Here is a 14780-nt window from a genome sequence, read left to right as displayed (position 1 = left end):
ACTCCAGCCTGGTGCCTGGTGTTGGAGTGAGACTCTGTCTCAAAAAAAAAAAAAAAAAAAAAAAAAAAGATGTGACTTGCTCCTCTCTGCCTTCTGTCATGATCGTGAGGCCTCCCCAGCCATGTGGAACTGTGAGTTCAATTATACTTCTTCCTTTTGTAAATTGCCTAGTCTTGAGAATTTTTTTTTCTTTTTTGGTTTTGAAAATAAGATGTTTATTATTTCACATAACCAAGTCTAGCAGTAAAGCAATTCTAAATGTGGTTAATTCAGCTGGGTCCTGGGATAGCAGCCAGGACCCAGGTTCTTTCTCTTTATTCTCCTTTTCTTGGCATCTTTTTTTAAAAACAATATTTTATTGCATTTTAGGTTTTGGGGTACATGTGAAGAACATGCAGGATTGTTGCATAGGTACATATATGGCAATGTGGTTTGCTGCCTTCCTCCCCATCACCTATATCTGGCATTCCTCCCCATGTTATCCCTTCCCAACTCTCCACCCCCCGCTGTCCCACCCCTAGTTCTCCCCCACAGACCTCAGTGTGTGATGCTCCCCTCCCTGTGTCCATGTGTTCTCATTGTTCAACACCCACCTATGAGTGAGAATATGCAGTGTTTGATTTTCTGTTCTTGTGTCAGTTTGCTGAGAATGATAGTTTTCATGTTCATCCATGTGCCTACAAAGGACACTAACTCATCGTTTTTTATGGCTGCATAGTATTCCATGGTGTATATGTGCCACATTTTCCCTGTCCAGTCTATCATCGATGGCCATTTGGGTTGGTTCCAAGTCTTTGCTATTGTAAACAGTGCCACAATGAACATTTTTGTGTGCACATGTCCTTATAATAGAATGATTTATAATCCTTTGGATATATACCCAGTAGTGGGATTGCTGGGTCAAATGGAATTTCTATTTCTAGGTCCTAGAGGAATCACCACACTGTCTTCCACAATGGTTGAACTAATTTACACTCCCAGTGTAAAAGTGTTCCTATTTCTCCACATCTTCTGCAGCATCTGTTGTCTCTGGATTTTTTAATGATTGCCATTCTAACTGGCATGAGATGGTATCTCAATGTAGTTTTGATTTTCATTTCTCTAATGATGAGTGATGATGAGCCTTTTTTCATAAGTTTATTGGCCTCATCTATGTCTTCTTTTGAAAAGTGTCTGTTCATATGCATCACCCATTTTGAATGGGTTTGTTTTTTTTTTCTTGTAAATTAGTTTTCGTTCTTTAGATTCTGGATATTAGCCCTTTGTCAGATGGGTAGATTGCAAAAATTTTTAGCCATTCTGTTGGTTGTCGGTTCACTCTAATGATTGTTTCTTTTGCTGTACAGAAGCTCTGGAGTTTAATTAGATCCCATTTGTCTATTTTCCTTTCGTTGCCTATGATTTTGGTGTTTTAGTGATGAAGTCCTTGCCTATGCCTATGCCCTGAAAAGTTTTGCCTAGGTTTTCTTCTAGGGTTCTTATGGTGTTCTAGGGTTCTTCTAGGGTTCAACCATTGGTAGCTTAATGGTTCTTATGTTTAAGTCTTTAATCCATCTGGAGATAATTTTAGTGTAAGGTGTCAGGAAGGGGTCCAGTTTCTGCTTTCTGCACATGGCTAGCCAGTTTTCCCAACACCATTTATTAAACAGGGAATCCTTTCCCCATTGCTCATTTTTGTGAGGTCTGTCAAAGATCAGATGGTTGTAGATGTGTGGCATTGCCCCTGAGGCCTCTGTTCTGTTCCATTGGTCTATATCTGGTATTTCTCCCCATGTTATCCCTCCCCAACTCCCTACCTGCTGGATATATACCAGTACCATGCTGTTTTGATTACTGTTGTCTTATAGTATAGTTTGAAGTCAGGTAGCATGAGGCCTCTAGCTTTGTTCTTTTTGCTTAGAATTGAGTTGGCTAGGTGGGCTCTCTTTTGGTTCCATATGAAGTTTAAGGTGGTTTTTTTCCAGTTCTGTGAAGAAGGTCATTGGTAGCTTGATGGGCATAGTGTTGAATCTATAAATTACTTTGGGCAGTATGGCCAATTCACGATACTGATTCTTCCTAACCATGAGCATGGAATGTTTCTCCATCTGTTTGTGTCCTCTCTTATTTCCTTGAGCAGTGGTTTGTAGTTCTCCTCAAAGAGGTCCTTTACATCCTTTGTTAGTTGTATTCCTGGGTATTTTAGTCTCTTTGTAGCAATTGTAAATGGCAGTTCCTTCTTGATTTGGCTCTCTTTAAGTCTGTTATTTGTGTATAGGATTGCTTGTGATTTTTGCACATTGATTTTGTGTCCTGAGACTTTGCTGAAGTTGCTTATCAGTTTCAGGAGATTGGGGTTGAGATGATGGGGATATTCTAAATATACAATCATGTCATCTGCAAATAGAGACAATTTGACTTCTTCCTTTCCTAATTGAATACCCTTTATTTCATTTTCTTGCCTGATTGCTCTGGCTAGAACTTCCAATACTATGTTGAATAGCAATGGTGAGAGAGGGTATCCTTGTCTAGTGCCAGATTTCAAAGGGAATGCTTCCAGTTTTTGCCCATTAAGTATGATATTAGCTGTGGGTTTGTCATAAATAGCTTTTATTATTTTGAGATACATTCCATCAATACCTAGTTTATCGAGAGTTTTTGACATAAAGGGCTGTTGAATTTTGTCAGCAGCCTTCTCAGCATCTATTGAGATAATCATGTGTTTTTTGTCTTTGGTTCTGTTTATGTGGTGAATTATGTTTATAGACTTGTGTATGTTGAACCAGCCTTGCATGCCCTGGATGAATCCTACTTGATCATGATGGATAAGCTTTTTGATGTACTGTTGCAATCGGTTTGCCAGTATTTTATTGAAGATTTTGGCATCTATGTTCATCATGGATATTGGCCTGAAGTTTTCTTTTCTTGTTGAGTCTTTGCCAGGTTTTTTGGTATCAGGATGATGTTGGTCTCATAAAATGATTTGGGAAGGATTTCCTTTTTTTGGATTGTTTGGAATAGTTTCAGAAGGAGTGGTACCAGCTTCTCTTTGTATGTCTGGTAGAATTCGGCTGTGAACCCAACCGGACCTGGGCTTTTTTTGGTGGGTCGACTATTAATTGCTGCCTCAACTTCAGCCCTTGTTATTGGTCTATTCAGGGTTTTGACTTCTTCCCAGTTTAGGCTTTGGAGGAGGCAAGTGTCCAGGAATTTATTCATTTCTTCCAGGTTTACTGGTTTATGTAAATCTCTGGTTGTAGTAATCTCTGATTGTGGTTTGTATTTCTGTGGAATCTGTGGTGATATCCTCTTTATCATTTTTTATTGCATCTATTTGATTCTGCTCTCTTTTCTTTTTTTTTTTCTTTGAGATGGAGTTTCGCTCTTGTTACCCAGGCTGGAGTGCAATGGTGTGATCTCAGCTCACCGCAACCTCCACCTCCTGGGTTCAGGCAATTCTCCCGCCTCAGCCTCTTGAGTAGCTGGGATTACAGGCACGCGCCACCATGCCCAGCTAATTTTTTGTATTTTTGGTAGAGGTGGGGTGTCACCATGTTGACCAGGATGGTCTTGATCTCTTGACCTCGTGATCCACCTGCCTCGGCCTCCCAAAGTGCTGGGATTACAGGCGTGAGCCACCGCGCCTGGCCTCTTTTCTTTTTTATTAACCTGGTTAGTGGTCTGATCTTTTCAAAAAACCAGCTCTTGAATTTATTGATTTTTTGAAGGTTTTAAAAAATGTCCTTCTGTTCTGCTCTGATCTTAGTTATTTCTTGTCTTCTGCTAGGTTTTGAGTTTTTTTGCTATTGCTCATCTAGCTCTTTCAATTTTGATTATAGGAGTTCAAGACCAGCCTGGCCAACAGGGCGAAACCCTGTCTCTACTAAAAATACAAAAATTAGCCAGTTGTGGTGGCGCACACCTGTAATACCAACTACTTGGGAGGCTGAGGCAGGAGAATTGCTTGAACTCGGGAGGCAGAGGTTGTAGTGAGCTGAGACTGCACCACTGCACTCCAGCCTGGGAGACAGAGCAAGATTCCATCTTAAAAAAAAAAAAAAAAAAGGCCAGCCATGGTAGCTCACTTCTGTAATCTCAGCACTTTGGGAGGCTGAGGTGGGCAGATCACCAGGTCAGGAGATCGAGACTAGTATCCTGGCCCACATGGTGAAACCCCGTCTCTACTAAAAATACAAAAAAAATTAGGTGGAAGTGGTGGCAAGTGCCTGTAGTCTCAGCTACTTCAGAGGCTGAGGCAGAAGAATCACTTGAACTTAGGAGGTGGAGGTTGCAGTGAGCTGAGATTGTTCCACTAAACTCCAGTCTGGCCACAGAGCAGGACTCGGTCGAGAGAAAGAGAAAGAAAATATACCTCACAAACCATAGTAAAGTGGCAAAATTTTGTTTTCAGAATGCAGTATTTTAAACTTCAGGTAGCATTATTTTTCTGTCCCTGAAAAATAATTTTAAGGACTTGTTTTTAATCCTATTTATATGTTCACACACTCAGCTACAAATATCTTTCATTCCTTAAGTTAAGATTTTTCAAAGGGTTCTTCTGGGACCACTTGCATGAGAATCAACTGGAGTCTGGGATGCTTTGTGAAATGATATGAGATTCCTGGGTCCATTCTGTACCCTCTGTCCCCAGCAGCCACAGTATTCTGGAATAGAGCCTAGAAATCTTGCCTTTACTAGGCACCCCAGTAGATTTTTATGCACAGTAAAGGTTTAGAACCACTACCTCTTGTTTTGCTGCCCAAAGTGATAAAATGTGCTAGGCATTTTGGAAATACTTGTTAAGCAAGTCTGGACTTCAAGGAACCAGTTAAGTCAGTAACTCAGAGGAATAAGTAGAGTACAAATGTCATAACTCTCAATAAAAGCAATCAATTTCCTAATAGGAATAATAAATGCATTAGAAGGTGAGTTATCTCATAGAGAAATTATATAGGCCGTGATTATAACTCTACATTTGAGTTCCCCCTTTTCCATAATTAGCTAATTAAAAAAAATCCTCATTACTTAATTCCAGCTTGATCAGATCCCTTCAGTCCATCACCTCCTGCTCCTCATCTTAGTTTAGCTCTTCATCGTTTTTCCTTTTTTTTTTTTGAGACAGAGTCTTGCTCTGTTGCCAGGCGCCGGGCAGGAGTGCAGTGGTGCGATCTTAGCTCACTGCAACCTCTGCCTCCCGGGTTCAAGCAATTCTCCTGCCTCAGCCTCCTGAGCAGCTGGGACTACAGGCACATGCCACCACACCCAGCTAATTTTTGTATTTTTAGTAGAGACGGGGTTTCACCATGTTGACCAGGATGGTCTCAATCTCTTGACCTCGTGATCTGCCTAACTCGGCTTCCCAAAGTGCTGGGATTACAGGCATGAGCCACTGCACCCGGCCCTCGTCTTTTTTTATTATACCACCTTTCCTAAGGACCAGAGAAGTGAAATGATAATATATTGACCACTTACAATGTTCTGGGTATCATACATATGTTTTCTCTGTTCTGCAAATCAGTCTGAGGCAGGCAATGCTCTTCCATTTCATTGGGGAAGGCACTGAAGTTCTGAGCTAGTGGAATCAGTTGTCCTTTCTCTGAATTTGATTACCCAGTTGTATAAAGCTTTCTTAGATAATAAATTTATCACTTGCTGACTGAATTCTGACAGATGTCAATTTCTAAATATATCCTGGACATTCAGATGTACTCAGGACCAAGTTGTCCTCACTCTACCTACAGGCATGAATTTCTCCCACTGACCAGATTAGGAGTGCCGTATGTCTACAGCCTCCCTCAGAATCCCCTGTGTTCTCATGCCTTGGTCTGAGGGTTCCCTGGGTCTTTCCAGGTAGAAGTTCATTGTACAATGAAACATGCCTTTAGGACCATCTAATCTCTTTTTTAGGTGCATCAAATGTGGTTAAAAGGAAAATAAGGACTGGACATTGTGGCTCATACCTGTAATCCTAACAATTTGGGAGGTTGAGGTGGGAGGATTACTTGAAGCCAGGAGTTTGAGACCAGCCTGGGCAGCATAGCAAGACCCCTGTCTCTATAAAACAAAAACAAACAAACAAAAAACAGCCAGGTGTGGTTATGTGCACCTAACAGCCCAGCTGCTTGGGAAGCTGAAGCCGGAGGATAGCTTGAGCCCAGGAGCTCAAGGCTGCAGTGAGCTATAATCACACTACTGCACTCCAGCCCAGGTAGCAGAGCAAGACCTTTCTCTAAAAAGAAAGAAAAGAAGAAAGAAAAAAATGAAGAAAGGAAGAGGATCATTAGAAAGAAGGAAAGAGAAATCAAATAAAAATGCAAAAAAAGTAAAAGTACCTGGAATTACAATGAATTGGCCCCAGCAGTGACCATCTCCAGGTCCACTGTGTAGCCTGAGGTTATCCCTTTCATAATCCCAGAAAATCCTGGAATCTTGGAGAGGGGTGCTCTCAGACCTCCATCCAGTTTATTTCCCAAATCAGACCCTCTCTCCTGGGTCTTGCTAGCCCAAGTGTCTCTGGTTACAGTGGACTGTTTCTAGGCCCCTCTATGTCCAGGTCTCCTTTCTGTCTAGTCAGCTGTGTCCTTTCCTCTTTTCTCCCCCCGCCCCGGGAATCTGGATTCTTCAGTGTTCTCTTTCTCTCCCACACAGGCATAATCCCGGGAATCCTTCCCCACTTCAATTTCCCAAACCCAATGTTAACCAGTCCCTGTCCATGGTACTAAGAAATACCTTTCAAAGCTATTTTTCTTCTCTCTTTGCCCACTCCTTGGATCATGCCAGGGTAGAATGTCATCTTCTCAGTGAATCAGATCTGTCAGCTCCTAAATCCTTACTCAGTGGTAATAACAAATGTCCCTATAGCACTTTGTTTATGCCTTCTTGAGAATCCAGTTCCATCCTTGTCAGAGTCAGTGGTTAAATGGCAGTCCTCTTTCTGGTTGATTTTCAAGCTCCTCTAAACTAGTCAGTGGCAGTGAAAGAATGTGTGATCATGGTAAAAGTGGTAGAATGACAGTTACTATTTATGATTCAGTGACCATGGGTCAGGCACTGGTCTAAGTGCTTTCTTGTGTTATCTACTGGATACTCATACTTTAATTATCCTTATTTTAGAGCTCAAGAAACTTGAGGCATAGACAGTTTAAGTAACATACACAAGTTACGTTGCTAGTTTGATGCTAGAACCAACATTCTTAGCTGTTTGCTGAAACTAGCAATTTCATTGTAGTTTAGAATTTACAAAATACACTTGCACATATGAGTTTATTTAATCACTCCTCCCATGAATGTATTCCACGTACTCTTCTGGTTACTAATCTATGAATCTCATATCAAATCTGTATGCGGGGAGCAATAGGAGCTGAGAAGAAGCAAGAAGGATGGAGGAAGTTGCATCACTACTCAAGGGAGCTATGGAGAGGCGCCTCCAGCGATGGAAGAACCCTCAACACACACACAGAATCAGCTTGAAACACCTGCTGAGCCCAAGAACATGAAACCCTCTTATGAAAATACCAGTCAAGTAAGAATTTTCCTTTCCCTCTCCTCTCACTTCCATTCCTTCCCCCTTAATCTGGGAGAGGTCAGAAAGAGCAGCTGTCTGTCTATGAAAGAAGTAAGTGGGAAAGGAAACAAAGTCATCACCCCCCTCCAAACTGAAGTGCCCCTCTATAATGGGCTGAACTGGGAAAGGGGAAAGGAATTTTCATTTTAAATGAATTGGTAGCTTCAAACCATTACTTGGACCTGGACTTTCTACTTACCATTTTGAGGTAAACTAAAGGCCATCCAACCTATGGCTTTAAATTACTACCTGTATAACACTGTTATTATTTGTGACAGAGTCTTGCTCTGTTGCTCAGGCTGGAGTGCAGTGGTATGATCACTGCTCACTGCAGCCTCAACTTCTTGGGCTCAAGCTACCCTCCCACCTCAGCCTCTTGAGTAGCTGGGACCACAGGTGCTCCCCACCACATCCAGTTAATTAAAAAAATTTTTCTTTAGAGACAGGGTCTTACTATGTGGCCCAGGCTGGTCTTGAACTCCTGGGCTCAAGTGATCCTTCCACCTCAGCCTCCCGAAATGCTGGGATTGTAGGCATGAGACACCGTACCTGGCCTGTATAGTACTTTCAATAACCTTTGAGTAACTATGGAAGGCATGAATTGACTTGTGTGCAGGACTTGGGTCCTAAGATGATCATCTTGATTCCTTTGTTTTACTGCCACTAGAGAGGTGACTGTGAGCAAGCAGCTTGCCCACTTCAGGCTTCATGTGAACTGGTCACTTGGAGGGAGGATAAAATTAGAGTCAGAATGCTTATTATTCACTACAAAAAGGAATGCATTGCCTCATGAGCACTTTACCTGTGTGATCTTAGTTAATGCTCACTACAGCCCTCCGAGATACCACTCTCAAGTGTCTGAGTTGGGAAACATGCAGACCTTGGGCCAGTTAGTAATAATGGAGGAAGCTGGAAGATGAGGGGCCAGGCCATGGGGTATCTGATGCATGTTCCAACTTGGATCAGAGGAGAGTGGACACACCTGCCACAATCCTAATAGCCACATTTTCCAAGGCCTTATGTTACCTCGGTTAGGCTGGGGAGGTTTTTGTTGTTGTTTTTCTTTTTTGAGATAGGGTCTCACTCTGTCGCTGAGGGCATAATCACAGTTCACAGCAGCCTTGACTTTCTGGGCTTAAACAACCCTTTGAGTACCTGGGACCACAGGCGCGTGCCACCACATCTGGCTAACTTTTTTCATTTTTTGTAGAAGTGAGGTCTTGTTGTGTTACCCAGGCTGGTCTTGAGCCCCTGGGCTCAAGCCATCCATCCACTTTGGCTTCCCAAATTGTTGGGATTACAGGTGTGAGTCAGCACACCCAGTGAGGTTCTCATCTGTTGTTTGGGTTGTGCTCGCTCAGCGCAAATGCAGGACCATTGGTCTTTGTCTCGGCTTCCCTAGCCAGAAAGTCTCCTTCACGCCGGATGATTTGATGTCATCTTCCTATTTTCTGGAGGTGAGAGTCAGGGGTGGGATGGGGCTCAGGGATGGGAGTACCAGGTAGAGGGGGCAGGTTGTCTGTTTTGTCCATTGTTTGGTCATTTTGTTAAAAGGTAAAACTTTTACAATTTTTTTCCCATGAAACATACAAGTATACATTAATTCAGGTGCCATCTTGTCAGAGAGGGCATCCCTGACCATCCTACCTAAAGAGCTTCCTGGTCCCTTTAGACACTCTCTGGTACATTATCTTATGTTACTTTCTACAAAGTAGAAATTATCTAATTATTTCTTTTTTTTTCTGAGTCAGAATTTTGCTCTTTTTGTCCAGGCTGGAGTGCAATGATATGGTCTCGGCTCACTGCAACCTCCGCCTTTTGGGTTCAAGTTATTCTCCTGCCTCAGCCTTCTGAATAGCTGGGATTAAAGACACATGCCACCACGCCTGGCTAATTTTGTATTTTTAGTAGAGATGGAGTTTCTCCATGTTGGTCAGGCTGGTCTTAAACTCTTGAACTCAGGTGATCTGCCTGACTTGGCCTCCTAAAGTGCTGGGATTACAGGCATGAGCCACTGCACCTGGCCCATTTCTTTCTTTATTGCCTCTCACCCCTGCAGTGTGAATGTGGGTCTTCCAGAGCAAGGCCCTTGTCTATCTTCTTTACCCCTGTGTCTCCAATGATACAAGGGCTTTAAACAAAGGTTTGCTGGGTGAATTCATATGTATCTAGTGACAAAATGGCTGCCATCAAAGTGTTATGTAACCCTTATCAATATTCCTAAATTTTCCTTTCTTAATAAATCATTAACTCTTTCAATGAAAATCCATATATTCATCATCAAGATACAGACATTTCCCCCATGGACATGTGCATAATTGCCTGATTTCTCTGTAGCTACCATCAGTGAGAGCCACATCTTGAATCCCATCTGATGAAGGCCCATTCTCAACTACAAGACCATTCATACCCTTTTCTTTATCCATAAAATGTTCAGCCCAAGATAAAGAGGATGGCTACACATCTACTAAATGGTTTTCATATTTGTGTTTAAAGGTAGGAGGTGAAGATTTTAGGGGAGACAATTTCCAAGTTTCACATCTTTGGGAAGACCAATAGTGTAAGAAATGCAATGTCCTTGGCAAAATGAAGTCCTGAATTTCATAGAGAACTTTTTTCCTTTAAGCTTCAACGTGATGTCAGCATCCTGTAATTACTTCATGTGTTCTTGGCATTCCAGGGAGCAGAGACACTTGGAAGTCTACTCTGCCATGCATAAAGACAATCCAGGCTTTCAGACAAATATTTCCATGCGCGTGGAACTATCACACACACAAAGGGGCTTGAGGGTTCATGGGCTGCTAAAAAAATAGGTGATGCAGGCTCCTGGAGCTACTAGGGAGAGCAAGAGTCAAGACAGGAACAATTATATGGAGTGAATCTCTGTCTGCTTCAGGGACCAGTACTGTATCATGGGCTGCTCAGGACGGGATCTGTGTGACTGACAATCTTTGTCTTGCTGGGAAAGACCTTTAAATCATCCTAAAAGACAGAATAAAGACCTCAAGGAAGATCTTTCAACCTGTTTCCCAATGTGCTGCTCCTTGAAGTATAAAAGGTTGAGTTAGGCACTGGGGTTTGGGGGATGCTGCTGAATGTGTCTACTTCTTTGGGAATGGCATAATAATTCCTCTCAAGACTTGTCATTCCCTGGGGGAGAGAGAGATATCAGTGAACTTAGTTATCAACAGGGACAGTACTGCCCCCACTCCCATCCCTGTTCCAGTTCTTAGATATTTTTGGTTGGCACAATAATCGGTGGGTGTTTAGTGGATGGGTCAGAGATACATGCATCTACAATGCATGGGACAGTGCTGCAAACTAAGAATCATCCTGCATCCTGCTTGCCTTTGAACTGTGCTGCCTGATGTGCATCTAGGCAGAGGAATATTTACTATGAGACTGATGAAGCTTAAGGTTCATCATTTGGCCAAGTGAAGGGCCTCTGGGAGAGGCCCTAGCAAAGTGTTCATATGGCCAAATAGCTTGAATATCTGCAAAGTAAAAAAAAAAATTTTTTTAGATGGAGTTTCACTCTTGTTGTCCAGGCTGGAATACAATGGCATGATCTCAGCTCATTACAACCTCCACCTCCCAAGTTCAAGCGATTTTCCTGCCTCAGCCTCCTGAGTAGCTGGGATTACAGGCATGCACCACCATGTCCAGATAATTTTGTATTTTTAGTAGCAATGGAGTTTCTCTATGTTGGTCAGGCTAGTCTCAAACTCCTGACCTCAGGTGATCTGCCCACCTCAGCCTCCCAACAAAGTAAAATATTTTAACTGTAAGCAGTTAATACCTTGGACTCTGTCCACTCCAACATCTCCACCACCATACTTCCTCTTGTTTTGAGTGCATTGGGGTGATTACAGGCATTTTTTTGAATCTGAAGGAGGAGACGTGGAGTTAGGAATACAGATGGCCTCCATTTAGTGGTATATATTTTTGTGGTTTGCAGTCACTTTGAAGTATAATTAAGTCATTGCTTGCTATCCTGGAGTAGGGAAGGCCCATAATTGTGCTCCTACTCCCTACTGAGGTGACTCACAGGTGCAAGAGCAGAGGTCACATGGCAATATGAACATGTCCTATAGGGCCCAATACAAAAGTATGTGGGAAGCTGAGAAGAAACAAATCTGAAATGTACAAAGACATGAGTCCATGGAGAACTGTAAAATCATAGAAAATTTGATGATCATTGAATCCTAGTCAAAATGGAGTTCTCCCCACAAGAAGGTTTTCCAAATTTGACAACAGTCAAAAATTTACAATATTATCAAACTTTTGTGAAGCTGAAAAAAACTTTTCTAAATAAAAATAATAAAGAAACCCAATTATGCTAAAAACAGAACTACCTATTTTTATTTTTTTCTATATTTTCATTTTTTTCTTTAAGCTCTTGCTTATAGGAATACCAGAACTATATCTTTATCTGTAGAAATTATCTTATTATCATTGTCATACAGAGAGATGATCAAAGAAAATCCAGCAAAAATTATGTTGAAAAAGGACTGTAGAAATATGTCAGAGTGTTTATTAGTAAACGTATTTCATTATTGTACTGGCTTTTGTGATGTTTGTGGTACTTGTCAATTATTTAAAATGGTAATTTGTTGTGATTTCTTTTTTCCCATTCCAAATAATATTTTTATTGTAACTAACATAATATTTGTAACCTTATTCTGTTTACTTTAAAGAGGGCTCCCCAAATGTCATAACTTAGTCTCTACAAAACCTGGATCTACCCCTTCATATAAGGTGAAAAACATGTTTACAGTTATCTGATCATAGGAGTCAATTGCATTTTATATATTAACACAGATTATTTTTTGTGCAATTTTAATAGACTTTTAAATTTCCAGAAATACAATTACTGAGTCAGTTGGAACTTTGTTTTGATAGAAATTTCATAGTTAAATGTTCAAGATTTTGAAAAGGCACATCTGTGATGGTGCTACCCTATATCATTTTGCCTTTATAACGGTTGGGTTTACAGTGATTCTAGGTATGAAAGTTGATTATACAACTTGCGCCATTCTGGTCATGCCCAACTAATACAGGGTCGAAAGGCCAGGGGGAAAAAAGCACTTGGAGTACATGGCACTGCTCCAAAAAGGTAACTTTCTGCTGCTGAATCTGGCTCTTGTAAATGGAGACCAGTTTTATCTAACAGCTGCAGAAACAACCTACTGTGACTCTCAGACTAATTTTACCTGCTGCCGGCTCTCACCAATCCTAGCTTGCAAGTTCACCCAAACCTTACTCTGGAAAGTAGAAAAGATCCTTTTTAAAGTTTCCCTTCTTGTTAAAGAATAAGTGTGCTAATAACTTTGTTAAGCCCTTTCCTATGTAGCTGTTAAATATGCCATGCTTACAGGCATGTAGGACACTCTATGTCCTTGTACTTTAACCAAGATATCTGTGCTGAACGTGCTTACAGGCATGTCCTAGCTCTCCATTGCTTTCACCTGTTTAGAAAAGTTTTAAGTTGTTAGCCAATCAGGTTTTAGTTTAGGTTGTGAGGTCTGGCTCCAGTCAATGGAGATCAGACACAGCAGTAAGGACGACCCCAAATGCTTAAGGGCTAAATTTGTGTGTGTTCCTTTATTCATTGCACTCTTGGGACGCGATGGCTACAGGGAGTATACTTCTTGCAATCCAGGAAGTAAAAATTGTGTTGCTGAAAAATCCCTTGTTTCAGTTCTAATTTTTCTTTGCGGCACCAAGCATCTATTTCCAACACTTACTAAAACCAATAACATTTATTTCAAAACAACATGTAACATTTATCTTTTTTTTGTAAAACCCCAACCTTCTGTGTTCTTCAGATATATTGAAGATGAACACCTGTCTCATCTGCGTGTATGCCCTGAATGGCAATTCTTACCGAATAAAATGCTTTAAATTTAGAAAAAAATTTTTTTTTGAAACGGAGTTTCACTCTTGTTATCCAGGCTGGAGTGCAATGGTGTGATCTCGTGTCACCGCAACCTCCGCCTCCTGGTTCAGGCAATTCTCCTTCCTCAGCCTCCTGAATAGCTGGGATTACAGGCACGTGCCACCATGCCCAGCTAATTTTTTTTTGTATTTTTAGTAGAGACAGGGTTTCACCATGTTGACCAGGATGGTCTCTATCTCTTGACCTCGTGATCCACCCGCCTCGGCCTCCCAAAGTGTTGGGATTACAGGCGTGAGCCACCGTAAATTTATAAATTAATCTCTATGTTTTATTTGACTTTGACATAAGTGTCACAGTGATTCTAGGCAACCATTGGACACTTCATTATGTTTTCTAATATAGTTGTGACTGTACTGAGTGTTTAAAATATTCAAATACACATTATTTTATTTTAAATAATTTCATGTTTCCATTCCTGTTTGGACATTATATTGATATTTTTAAAATTACATGTGGAAGTTGGTTATATCATCTATAAATTTCATTTCATTAAATCAAAGTGGGTGTTGTAAACCAATTCCATCATAATATGTTTATAATTCTCATGGAGAAAATAATACACTAATTTAAAAAGAGTGTTTTATTTACCTTTGCATAGGTGCTTAAAATACATATTTCTATTTCAAGATGACACTGAAAAGTTATTCTAAGAAAACAGCAACAAAAATATAATTCTGCAATTATGAAAGTGCTAAACTGAAATCAGTAATTAAGGTTTTCTCATATTTACAATTATCGTTCTTTAATCAATACTTATACTTTACAGCTCTGTGGTAAGCTTTTTAGATTTGGTTTAAACACATGCACACAATACTGTCAGTTGTGGGAGGCTTTACAAGTTATATTTCAAGTACTTTTTTGAAAGAGTTCTAAAAGAGTTAGCTACTCCACAAGACAGACAGAAAAAAGTTAAATTAAGTGAGGTAAATTGGACTCAATATTCAAAGCATGCAAGATCCTGCAGTAAACTGGGAGTACTTCAGGATTGGCATGCTATCTTCCTTAGTATTAATTTCATCTTAACAGTTTAAGAAGTTGAACCTTTTAACACCATCAAGTGCATTTAGGTGACGTGTTTCTTGTGCATTAATTTGACTCCCCTGAATGATCTAGTTAGTGAATTAGTCACTAATAATTTGGTCACCAGGCAAATCAAGCCTACACGAAAGGAAGCGAATATTCAGAACACCGTGTTATCATCTGAACCTACTCAAATAATTTATTTTCAACATAAACATGTAACTTCAATAATGAGATGGATAACTAAAGCAAGCGCCT

Source organism: Callithrix jacchus, chromosome 10, assembly GCF_049354715.1.
Source record: "Callithrix jacchus isolate 240 chromosome 10, calJac240_pri, whole genome shotgun sequence".
Taxonomy (NCBI): Eukaryota; Metazoa; Chordata; class Mammalia; order Primates; family Cebidae; genus Callithrix; species Callithrix jacchus.
The sequence above is the reverse complement of the archived record's forward strand: the minus strand, read 5'-3'. Positions refer to the sequence as shown.